This window comes from Notamacropus eugenii, chromosome 2, assembly GCF_028372415.1.
Source record: "Notamacropus eugenii isolate mMacEug1 chromosome 2, mMacEug1.pri_v2, whole genome shotgun sequence".
NCBI lineage: Eukaryota > Metazoa > Chordata > Mammalia > Diprotodontia > Macropodidae > Notamacropus > Notamacropus eugenii.
In genome coordinates this window covers 12,447,850-12,460,337 of record NC_092873.1, presented here as the reverse complement: position 1 = coordinate 12,460,337, position 12,488 = coordinate 12,447,850, and the positions used below count along the sequence as shown (strand labels likewise).

Here is a 12,488-nt window from a genome sequence, read left to right as displayed (position 1 = left end):
TTATTTAAGAAAAGTAGATAACTGCACACTGACTGCATTAACCCTGACACCTTAAGATACTGAGCTACTGGGGGCACTCCTTCCAACTTTTCCCATACAGAATGGGGAGAGGGTTCTCATTACTTCTGCTGCTGCTGCTGCTGTCACCTTGTCTCCCTAAACTTCTTAAGGGCAAGGACTGTTTCCTCTCATCTTGATGTCTCCAGCATGAATCCCTGCGTCTGGAACATAGTAGAGGCTTCAGAATTCTTGCTGGATAATTGGTGCACTGATTTAATCACTAGCTGTCTGGCTCTGGGCAAGTCTTTTAACCTCTCTAAACCTCAGTTTCCTCATCTGAAGATGAGGATCGTGCCATCCATTTCCTAGGACTGTAGTGAAGCTTCGATGAGGACATGGTACTGGACTACACTGTAACCTTCCAAGCACCAGTTGGTGTTCTTGGTGGGTAGCTAATGGGACCACAGTTCCATGGAGACCTATGTCCCCACCCAAACTCATACTTCAGATGATTCTCAGTTCCTCTATAAACTGGTTTATTTCAAGGTCTCACCTTCTTTGTTGATTTTACCCTTGGTTTGTTTTTGGAAAAGAATGAGGAAACTGAGGTTCTGAGCAGGGAAATGCATCTGTTTCCTTTATGCTCCTCACATGACCATTGTCTTACTTCAGGCCCTCATCAGCTTTCATCTAGGTTATCCCTTGAGGTCCATCCTCCCCAGAGCTGCCCAAACCATTTTCCTGTGGTACAGATCTGACCATGTGCCTTCCTGTTCAATGAGCGGTGGCTCCCTATTGCTGATTGCCCTCCATTGTCAAATAAAAGCTCCTTTGTTTGGCTTTTAAAGCCTTTCACAACCTACCTTTCATTGCTAGTCTGCAGATGTGGTACTCATCTCCCACCTCCCTGCCTTTTCTACTCTGTCCCTCTTGCCTGGAATGACCTCCCTCCTCATCTCTCATAAAATCCTTCATTCCTTTCCAGTACCACTTTTGACTTGAGCACTCTCCCGACCCACCTCCGCTCCCACACCAATTGATGATGCCCTCTGTGCCTCAACTATCTCATATTTACCTACACATATGAACATGACTCCTCTGATAGGCTCTAAGCCCCCTGAGACTATTGCAATATCCTCAATAGCAGCTACAGAGTAGCAGCTTAGGAATAAATGTTTGCTGATTAATTGATGACAAAAGAGACTGCCCAAAGTCTCTCACTCAGACAGTAGGGGACTGAGTCAGGATTGGAATCCAGGTCCTCTGACTAACTTCATTGTATCCACCAATCAATCAGTAATCTTTTATTCAGTGCCAACTGTATGTCAAGCAGTACTAAGTACTGGGGATGAAAAAGGAGGCAAGAGATAGCTCCTGCCCTCAAGGAGCTTACAGACTAATGGCGGATACAAGACTCAGGCAAACACATACAAAGCAGGCTGCCTTTAGGGTAAATAGTACTAGACATGTACTAGAATTCAGAGGGGCTGGGGAAGACTGCAGATTTTAGTTGGGATTTAAAAGAAGCCAGGGCAGTCCTGGTCAGAACTGAGCAGGGATGGAGCAGAGGGATGGTGGTCTTGTCTGGGAACAGTCTGATGCCAGTGTCACTGGATTGAGAAGGATGAGTCAGGGAGTCTGGTGGAAGGATGCTGGGAGAGACTTCTTAAAGGCAAACACTGACTCTGGGAGGCGGTGTCCTTTGTCTTCCCCAGAGTGCCTCTCCACAGTCAGTCAGGTTGAGTTGGATGGACCACCGATCATTGCTTCATTCAGTGGCCTCCTCTGTGTCCTTAATGTCCTTAATGAGGTAGGGGAATGGGAGTGGCTGCCTTTCTGAGAAACTTTGGTTGTTGCTGTTCTATCATTTCAAGCTTATCAGACTGTTTGTGACCCCATCTGGGGTTTTCTTGGCAGAGATAATGGAGTAGTTTGTCATTTCCTCCTCCAGCTCATTTTACAGAGGAGGAAATTGAGGCAAACTGGGTGAAATGACTTGCCCAGGTTCACACAGTTAGTGTTTGATGCCTGATTTGACTGCAGGCCTGGTGTTTTATGTCCTATGGCACCATCTAGGTGCTGCTGGGAGCCTAGCTCAGGCTTCTCTAGGGATTGCTTTGATGGTTTGGATTAGATTAGATGCCTGGTGAGATCCATTTCAATTCAGATATCTTGGGATGGGACATACAGGCCCATCCAGGTGAAGCTGTAATCAGGCAAAGCCATAGAACTGTAGATGGGTAGGAAGGTCAACAGATGTCATAGGGATCACAAGCTATGGGAAAAAAGGAATCTCAGGGGCCAGCTAGTCCAAACCACTTCTAAGTGTGAAAACTGAGGCTCAGAGCAGGTTAAAAAAACCTGGCTCTGGTGCAGGGGACTGAGATCCAAATTCTACCTCTACAGTTTCCTTTAGAACCTGTTCGAGCTTGAACAAGTCATTTTTTTCCCTGGGCCTCAGTTTACTCATCTGTAAAATAAAGGAGGCTGGACCAGAGGGCCTCAGTTTCTTGCAGTTCTGAATCTACAAAGCTTTTCCTGATCCCCCACCTGTCAATGTCTGCCCCTCCCAAGTACCTGGTTGGTATCACTTCTGTGTATTTTGTGTAGATACTTTCCTTGAGGGCAGGGACCTGGCTGTCAGTTCTATCCCCAGTGCCCAGCACCTAATAGGTGCTTAATAAATTCTTGATGAATGGATGGGTGGGTGGGTCCTATGGTATACGTACTGACATTCAAGCCTGTCCTCTTTACACCTGCCCTGAGGCATCCCAGACCATGCTTTGAACTGTGGCCCCATCAGCCACTTACCAAGAACCAGCCGGTGCTTGGAAGGTTACCATGCACTCCCAAGCTCTTGCTGAAGGTTCATAACTGTCCTAGGAAATGGATAGCATTATCCTCATTTTACAGATGAGGAAAATGAGGATTAGAGAGGTTAAATGACATGGCCAAAGTCAAAACCTAGTGTCAGAGGCATGATTCAGATCAGTCCATCAATCAACAAGTATTTGTGAAACACCTACTCTATTCAGACAAAGGGGGGGAGGGGGATGCCAAGGATATTAGGATGAAAGGAAACAGTCCCTCTCCTAAAGAAACTTTATTCTCAAAGGCAGAGATGAGAAAGGAGGGAGGGCATTCCAGGTATGGGGACCACCAGTGCAAAGGTCTGCAGACCAGTTTAGTGACAAAACATTTGAAACATGTTTATCTCCTTTGATCTTCACAATAGCCTGTCATGATGCTCATTAAAATTTAAAATGAGAAAACCAAGAAGCCAATGACTTGCCCAAGATCACAGAGAAAGGTGGAACTGGAGGCAAGGTGGTTGTGGAGAGGAAACTTTGCTACTCGAAGATTATGGGCGCAAAAGTTTCTGGTTGCTCCCACACCAGTGTACACTCTTGACTGCCACCTTGGAGGAACTGAGCTCTTACAGATCCCCAGAGAATACCCTACTCTTGACAAAGGACCCAAAAGTCAAGTAACTGGTTGGGAAAATGCCCAAAAAAGGGAAAAAAATAAGACTATAGAAGATTACTTTCTTGGTGAACAGATATCTTCTTCCATCCCTTTGGACGAGGAAGAACAATGCTTACCATCAGGGAAAGACATAAAAGTCAAGCCTTCTGTATCCCAAACATCTGAAATAAATATTCCATGGTCTCAGGCCATGGAAGAGCTCAAAAAGGATTTTGAAAATTAAGTAAGAGAGGTGGAGGAAAAATTGAGAAGGGAAATGAGAGAGATGCAAGAAAATCATGAAAAGTGAATCAACAGCTTGCTAAAGGAGACCCATAAAATGCTGAAGGAAATAATACCTTTAAAAATAGGCTAAATCAATTGGCAAAACAGGTTCAAAAAGCCAATGAAAAGAATGCTTTAAAAAGCAGAATTAGCCAAATAGAAAAGGAGATTCAAAAGCTCACTGAAGAAAATAGTTCTTTCAAAATTAGAATGGAACAGATGGAGGCTAATGACTTTATGAGAAACCAACAAATCACAAAACAAAACCACAACAATAAAAAAATTGAAGACCATGTGAAATATTTCATTGGAAAAACAACTGACCTAGAAAATAGATCCAGGAGAGACAGTTTAAAAATTATGGGACTACCTGAAAGCCATGACCAAAAAAAAAGCCTAGACATCATCTTTCATGAAATTATCAAGGAAAACTGCCCTGATATTCTAGAACCAGAGGGCAAAATAAATATTGAAAGAATCCATCAATCACCTCCTGAAAGAGATCCCAAAAGAGAAACTCCTAGGAACATTGTAGCCAAATTCCAGAGTTCCTAGGTCAAGGAGAAAATATTGTAAGCAGCTAGAAAGAAACCATTTGAGTATTGTGGAAATGCAATCAGGATAACACAAGATCTAGCAGCTTCTACATTAAGAGATCAAAGGGCATGAAATATGATATTCCAGAAATCAAAGGAACTAGGATTAAAAGCAAGAATCACCTACCCAGCAAAACTGAGTATAATACTTCAGGAGAGAAAATGGTCTTTAAATGAAATAGAGGACTTTCAAGCATTCTTGATGAAAAGATCAGAGCTGAAAAGAAAATTTGACTTTCAAACATAAGAATCAAGAGACGCATGAAAAGGTGAACAGGAAAGAGAAATCATAAGGGACTTACCAAAGTTGAACTGTTTACATTCCTACACGGAAAGACAATATTTGTAATTTTTGAAATTTTTTTCAGTATCTGGGTAGTTGGTGGGATTATGCACACACACACACACACACACACACACAGAGAACAGGGTGAGTTGGGAAGGGATTATATCTAAAAAAATAAAATTAAGTGTTGAGAGAGGAATATATTAGGAGGAGAAAGGGAGAAATGGAATGGGGCAAATTATCTTTCATAAAAGAGGCAAGCAAAAGACTTTTCAATGGAGGGAAAAAGGGGGGAGGTGAAAGGGAAAGCATGACTCATACTCTCATCATATTTGGCTCAAGGAAGGAATAAAATGCACACTCATTTTGGTATGAAAACCTCTCTTACTATACAGGAAAGTGGGGGAGAAGGGGATATGCAGAGTAGGGGGGATGATGGAAGGGAGGGCAATGGGAGGAGGGAGCAATTAGAAGTCAGCACTCTTGGGGAGGGACAAGGTCAAAAGAGAGAATAGAAGAAATGGGGGGGCAGGATAGGATAGAGAGAAATATAGTCAGTCTTACACAACATGACTATTGTGGAAGTCATTTGCAAAACTACACATATGCAGCCTATATTGAATTGCTTGCCCTCTCAATGGGATGGGTGGGGAGGAAGGAAGGAAGGAAGAGAAGTTGGAACTCAAAGTTTTAGAAACAACTGTTGAGTATTGTTCTTGCACACAACTGGGAAATAAGAAATACAGGTAATAGGGTATGGAAATTTATCTTGCCCTATGGAGCAAAAGAGAAGATGGGGATAAGGGAAGGGAGGGATGTTAGAAGGGAGGGCAGATTGGTGGTAGGGGCAATTAGAATGCTGGGTATTTTGGGGTGGGGGAGGGGAAAGATGGGGAGAAAATTTGGACTCAAAATTTTGTGGAAATGAATGTTGAAAACTTAATATAAATAAATAAATTTAAAATTTAAAAAATAAAAACAACAACAAAACAAAACAAACAAAAAGGATTACAGAGTGAGCTCATGGTAGGCTTACAACTTGAAATGCATGGACCTACAGAGGTCGGCTTGTCCAAATCATACCTAATAGATGTTTCCCAATAAATTTGTTCCCCAATAAGTGGTCATCCAGAGACAGGTGCTTGAACACTTCCTGCCACCTCCCATGGCAGTTCTTTCCACTTTGGATCTGTCCACATTGTTCTGATCCCTTGGAGAGTTTGAATTTTTCTGACCTCCAAGATGCCAGTTCTCAATCCTCTTTCCAAAGGTCTCAGTGCTAGAGATAGTCAGAGCTGGGATATAGTTGAAATGCTGAATCTTCCATGGTATGAAAGAGCATTGGGTCTGGACTCAGATTTAAATTTTGGCTCAGCCACTTTCTAACTTGTTTGTGAAGTAGGGCAAGTCACGTAGCCTCTCTTGGCCTCAGCTTCCTTATCTGTTCTCCAACACTAAGATTGGTTATTATAGTTACTCAGTTTGGCTTTATTTTAACTTTCAAAAAATAATTAGAACTACTTAACAGAACTTTACAAGAAATGAAAATGATTTTATCTTAACAGACAGGAAACTACTAGACACCTATGACTGTGTGGGGCCAGATTATTGATTTGTTAGAGTAAAGATCAAAATCAACACCAAATTAGAAGATTATAAACAAGCAGGAATGGCATACAGTTAAAAGAACTCCAAACTGACTATTTACACAAGCTGTTAATGTGGGAAAAAAAAAGAGAGGAAGTGAATAAAGGAACAGACTGACATGAACAAGCACCATGTTCTATGGAAGTTTCACTGATGTTAATGTTCTATGTTATAATAAAAGGAAACTTACAGAATCACAGGATTTCAGAGTTGGAAGGGACCTCAGAGACATCAGTCCCATTTGTACCTGAGCAAGAATTCTTTGTACAGTTACTTAGCTAATGTTTGCTGATTGGTTCATTGACTCAATATTCCAGTGTCTGTTGAAAGACTTTAGTGAGGGAGAATCCACGTCCTCCCAGGCAACCCATTCTATTGTTGGAAAGCCCTGATTTTTTAGAAAAATGTTCTTCGTATCTATAGCCTAAATCTTTTCCTGTTCAACTTCTCTGCTCCAACATTTTTTTTTAATCATCTCAGATGAAAGAGAACCAATCTAATTCCTTTTTCATGTGACAGCTCTTTAAGTACTCAAAGACAGCTATTTTACATCCCCTAAGTCTTTTCTAGTTTCTCTGGTTGATCATGGAACAGAACAATGGACTTGGAATCAGGAAATCTGGATCCAGATTCTATCTTGGATATTCCCAGGTTTATGACCCATGGGGGTTACTTAATCTTTCTTACTTAATGTGTAAAATGGAAATAATAATGACTCCCATTCACATGGGGGATTGTCAATATCAAAGGATCCCTTTTATTTAATAAAGTGCTTTATAAACCTTAAAGACCTATATAAATGTGAGCTATCAGAAGCAGCAAAGAAGGGCATCATGCCAGAGCAGATGGACAGCTGCCCTTAGAGCTAGGAAGACACAGGTTCAAGTCATGTGCCTTTGATTCATACGGGCTGTAGTTTCTTGGACAAATAGCCTAACTTCTCAGTGTGTTAGGAAAGTCTCTAAAGAAAAAGTTGCAAGGAAGATGCTGGCCTGCCTTGGGAGAGGGAGTATATGATAGAAATTAAATCACTAGTTTGACTTCTATCCCCATGAGTGTTTTTGGAAATAATCTTGAGGCCTTTTACTACCTTGGTTAGATTGTATGGAAACCAGTCTATTATTGTCTTAAAATGGGCTGCCCAGCATTGAGCCCAATATTCCAGCTGTAATCTGGCCAGGGCAGTGGAGAGCAGGCTGATGGCCTCCCTAGGCCCAGGCAGGTTGCCTCTCATTGTTGTCTAAGTGCACATTGTCCTTGGCGGTTGTCATACCATGGTGTTAATACGTGTAGAGCAGGTAATATTCTATCTGGCCATGTTTCCTTATTTGGTACTTGGAAAATTAATTTTTTGGATCCAAATGTATACATTTACTATTTACTATAAGTATATATATTTGCATATACATTTACTAAGTATACCCATTTACTTTTTTGGAGATGGAGGGGAAGAGCTTGGCATCATGCTAATAAGCACTTCTTACAAATATTTCCTGTATTTGATGTTCCCCAAAACCCTTTGAGGTAGGAAAAGGAAAGGGAATAAGCATTTATTAAATACTTACTATGTGCTAGGTTCTGTGCTCAGTGCTTTTTACAGATATTATCTCATTTGATCTTTGATAATTTCATGAAAGATGATGTCTAGGCTCCTCTTTTGATCAAGGCTTTCAGGTAGTCCCATAATTTTTAAATTGTCTCTCCTGGATCTATTTTCCAGGTCAGTTGTTTTTCCAATGAGATATTTCACATTATCTTCTATTTTTTCATTCTCTTGGTTTTGTTTTGTAATTTTTTGGTTTCTTATAAAGTCATTAGCTTCCATCTGTTCCATTCTAATTTTTAAAGAACAATTTTCTTCAGTGAGCTTTTGAACCTCCTTTTCCATTTGGCTAATTCTGCTTTTGAAAGCATTCTTCTCCTCATTGGCTTTTTGAACCTCTTTTGCCAATTGAGTTAGCCTATTTTTAAAGGTGTTATTTTCTTCAGCATTTTTTGGGTTTCCTTTAGCAAGCTATTGACTTGCTTTTCATGATTTTCTTGCATCTCTCTTATTTCTCTTCCCATTTTTTCCTCCACCTCTCTTACTTGATTTTCAAAATCATTTTTGAGCTCTTCTATGGGCTGAGACCATTGCATATTTATTTTAGAGGTTTTGGAAGCCTTGACTTCCTCTGATAGTATACATTATTCTTCCTCATCTGAAAGGATGGAAGAAAATACCTGTTCACCAAGAAAATAACCTTCTAGAGTCTTATTTTTCCCCCTTTTGGGGGCATTTTCCCAGCCAGTTACTTGACTTTTGAGTCCTTTGTCAAGAGGAGGGTATACTCTGGGGACTTGTAAGTTCTCAGTTCCTCCAAGGTGGCACAATCAAGGGAGAGGAGCTTACTCCTCTCCTGGCTTGCACAGTGGTCTGAGAGCAACCAAAAACTTTTCTGCCCAGAATCTGCGAGTAGAATAGCCTCATTTGATCTTCACAACAACCCTGTGAAGTAGGTGCTATTATCATCTCCATTTTAAAGCTGAATAAACTGAGGTAAAACCAAGGTTAAATGACTTGCCCATGGTCACACAGCCAGAAGGAATCAGAGGTGGGGTTTGAGTCCTTCCTGGTCTTTCTGACTTAGGTTTTTACAGTTATTCTTATTGGTTATTAAAATTCTGAACTTAGCAAACACCAAATAAAATCAGAATTTCCATGTACATAGTACAACAGAAATGAGGATAATATGTGAAACTGCACATCCCAATCAGACATAATTTGCTTTTTATTAAAAAGTATAAAATAAATTCAACATGTAACTTTTAAAGTTCTCCTGCTTCTCTGTTATTCCTGGCTTTCCTTCTCTTCCTCTCTGTGCATTTTAAAATGATTCAATTACTATCTTTTCTTTTTTTCTTTTTCTTTTTTTCAATTCTCTTGGTGGCTCCCTTGGCCTTCTCCCCTACCTTGGAAAAACAAAACAAAATCCTTGTAACAAATATATATAGTCAAGCAAATCAAGTCTTCACTTTGTGCCTAAAGAGCTACGTATTATTCTGCTCCTTGAGTCCATACCTTTTCTGTGAGGAAAGAGTTAGGCAGCTTCACTGGTCTCTTGGAACATGGTTGGTCATTGTATTGATTCTAGTTCTGAAGTCTTTCAAAGTTGTTTTTCTTTCCAACATTGTTGTCATTATATAAATTGTTATCTTGGTTCTGCTCACTTCACTGTGCATCAGTCCAATTAAGTCTTTCCAAATTTCTCTGAAAATGTTCTTTTCATCATTTTTTTGGTGAAATAATATTTCATTCATTCATACATTATAGTTTGTTTCACCATTTCCCCCTTAATTTCTAGTTCTTTGATACTGCAAAAAAAATGCTGCTTAAATGTTTTTGTATATGTGGGTGATTTTTGTGTCTTTGGTGTATAAGTCTGGTAGTGGGTAGCACTGGATGAAAGGATATGGTGTTTAGTAACTTTGGGGACACAGTTTCAAATTGCTTTCCAGAAAGTCTGTACCAAGTCAGAATTCCACTAACAGTTCTTTAGTGTTCCTATTTTACTTCAGCTCTTCCAGCAATTGTCATTGCCTTATTTGTCATCTTTAATAATCTGATGAGTATGAGGTGGAATTTCAGAGTTGTTTTCATTGAATAGCTCTCTTTTTTTCCTTGTTAGTGAGTTGGAACATTCTATTTCCATTTCAACAGCATGATGACTGTTGATAGCTTGGATTTCTTCCTTTTAAAACTGGCTAGTCCTGGGTGTTTAGGGACTGGTAAGAAGGTTGAATGCCAGAGGAAGACTCTGGGAAGCCACTAAGGAGCCCCCCAGCTTTGAGAACCCAGATGTTGCGTTTCCCTCTCTGGTCAAGTTGACCCTGAACAGCACCTGACATGGAAGATATTGTTAACAGCACAAGCAGAGAAGTTAAAGTCATTTTTGTGAAGGGAGAAGGCAATTGTTTTGTTGAATTTGTGACCAGTCTTATGGATAAATCAACCTCATTGGATATCTCTGGGTCTTCAACGTCCTTTGCCATTCTCAATGGAGGGAAGAGAAATCATCTAGAACATGGAAAGCTTTTTGTTGTAAGAAAATCGATGTTGGATGAGCTATATGAGGTAGACCATATACAAACAATATATCATGTTTAATGCCCTCCTCATCCTCTTCATTCTCTACTTACTTGTAGTGGACTATATTGACGAAGGAAGGCTCGCCCTAGATTCGGTCTCTTCACTTATGCTTTTGACAAATTTCCAATTGTAATTTGTACTTGGTGGGCCATGTTCCTGGCCACACTGATCATTCCCTCCTTACTATTTGAATGCTAGGTCAGAGGATATGCCATGAGTTCCCATCCAATTGTCCATTCTTTCTTCTATGGGATACTTTTCATGATTTTCCAGATTATAGACTTGAGAGGTGTTGTATTGGCCTATATGTTGCCACCAGCTTCCCAATTCATTGTTATACTTGAACAGGTTCGCTTCATTATGAAAGCTCATTCATTTATTCAGGAGAATATTCCTCGAGTATTGGATGCTGCTAAGGAAAAACCATGCACTGTTGTGATACCCCAAGTCAACCAGTACTTATACTTTTTGCTTGCTCCTACTCTCATCTATAGAGACAGCTATCCCAGGAATCCCACTATCAGGTAGAGTTATGGAGTCACTCAGTTTGCACAGGTTTTTGGTTGCATGTTTTATGCATATTACTTCTTTGAAAGACACTCTGCCTCCTTGTTTCAAAATCAAATGAGTCCTTCAGTATTTGGATTTTGGTCCAATTCCATTCTGCTGGGCATGCTGATGTCATTTCTTTCCTTTTTTGCCATATTGCACTGTTGGCTTAATGCTTTTGCAAAGATCTTACGCTTTGGGGCCAGGATGTTCTATCACGATTGGCAGAACCCAACATCATATGCCAACTATTATAGAACATGGAATGTGGTAGCTGCTGATTGGCTCTATTACTATGCTTACAAAGACTTCCTCTGGCTTTTCAGCAGAAGGTTCAAAATGGCTGTCATGGTATCTGCCATAGTGCATGAATACTCCCTGGCCCTGTGCTTGAGCTTTTTCTACCCATCCTCTTTGTACTTTCCATGTTCTTTAGAATGATTTTCAATTTCATTGCCAATGACAGTCGGAAAAGGCTTATTTGGGATGTCTTGATGTGGACATCTCTTTTCTTGGGACATGGAATCTTGCTGTGTTTATACTCTCATGAGTGATATGCACATCAGCAATGTCCTTTAAAAAATCCAACGTTTCTGGACTATGTAAGACCATGCTCCTGGATGTGTCAATATGTATTTTAAAAACTTGGACATAAGTTTTCTTTCTTGATTGAATGTGTGTGCCACCTGATTCTGGAAAAGCAGTTGCTTTAAAAAAAAAAAAAGATAACGCTGTGTCAAGTAAAATTGGATTGCTACAAGTGACTCCATATGTGACAAAGTCAATTCCATGCCAGTCATCTAAAATCAAGGTAATGAGTCAAATCCAGTGGAATCCTGTTAAGGAGGAATTTTTATTTTCTCTTTGGCGGTAATCTTTAAGGTACAGATAGATTTTTGGCTGAGTCAGATCTACTCAAAGCTTAGCAGTCGTATTTATCCATTATTTGTCTTTTTGTACTCATTTCTTAAACACTTTATGTGTTTTCTTAGTTACTGAAAGAGCCAAAACACACGTAAAGAATTAATGCTTTGAATATCTGTTGTTTACAACTTATTTCTATGCACATTGTTATGTGTACTGAGTAAAAAAATGTTTGAAAAAGAGAAAAAAAAGAAAAATTTAAGCTACTTATCTATTAGGGAGTGGTTTCTGTTCTTATAAATTGCAACCAGCTCCTCATATATCATAAATATGAGATTTTTATCAGAACAACTTGTTTATAAAGCTCCCCCCCCACCTTAAATATTTCATTTCTAATTTTAACTGCATTAATTTTGTTTGTGTAAACTTTGCATGTGACTAAAATTTTCCATTTTATCTTAGGTGATTATCTCTATCCCTTTTTTGGTCATGAGATCTTTTCTTATTCATGGTTATTAAAAACGTTTCTTTCCTTGCTTCTCTGATTTGATTATAATGGATCCTTTTATGTCTAAGCCAAGGGTCCATTTTGAGCTTATTTTGATGCATGATATCAGATATTGGTCTATAACCAGTTACTGGTAGACTATTTATTGCTTCCCTGAGA

General features: G+C 39.7%; 1 pseudogene; it reads left to right on the top strand.

Moving 5' to 3' along the window:
• Nucleotides 1–11,872, top strand: part of LOC140522515 (sterol O-acyltransferase 1-like) — a 29,668-nt pseudogene extending 17,796 nt beyond the window's left edge.
• Nucleotides 11,873–12,488: the final 616 nt, after the last annotated feature.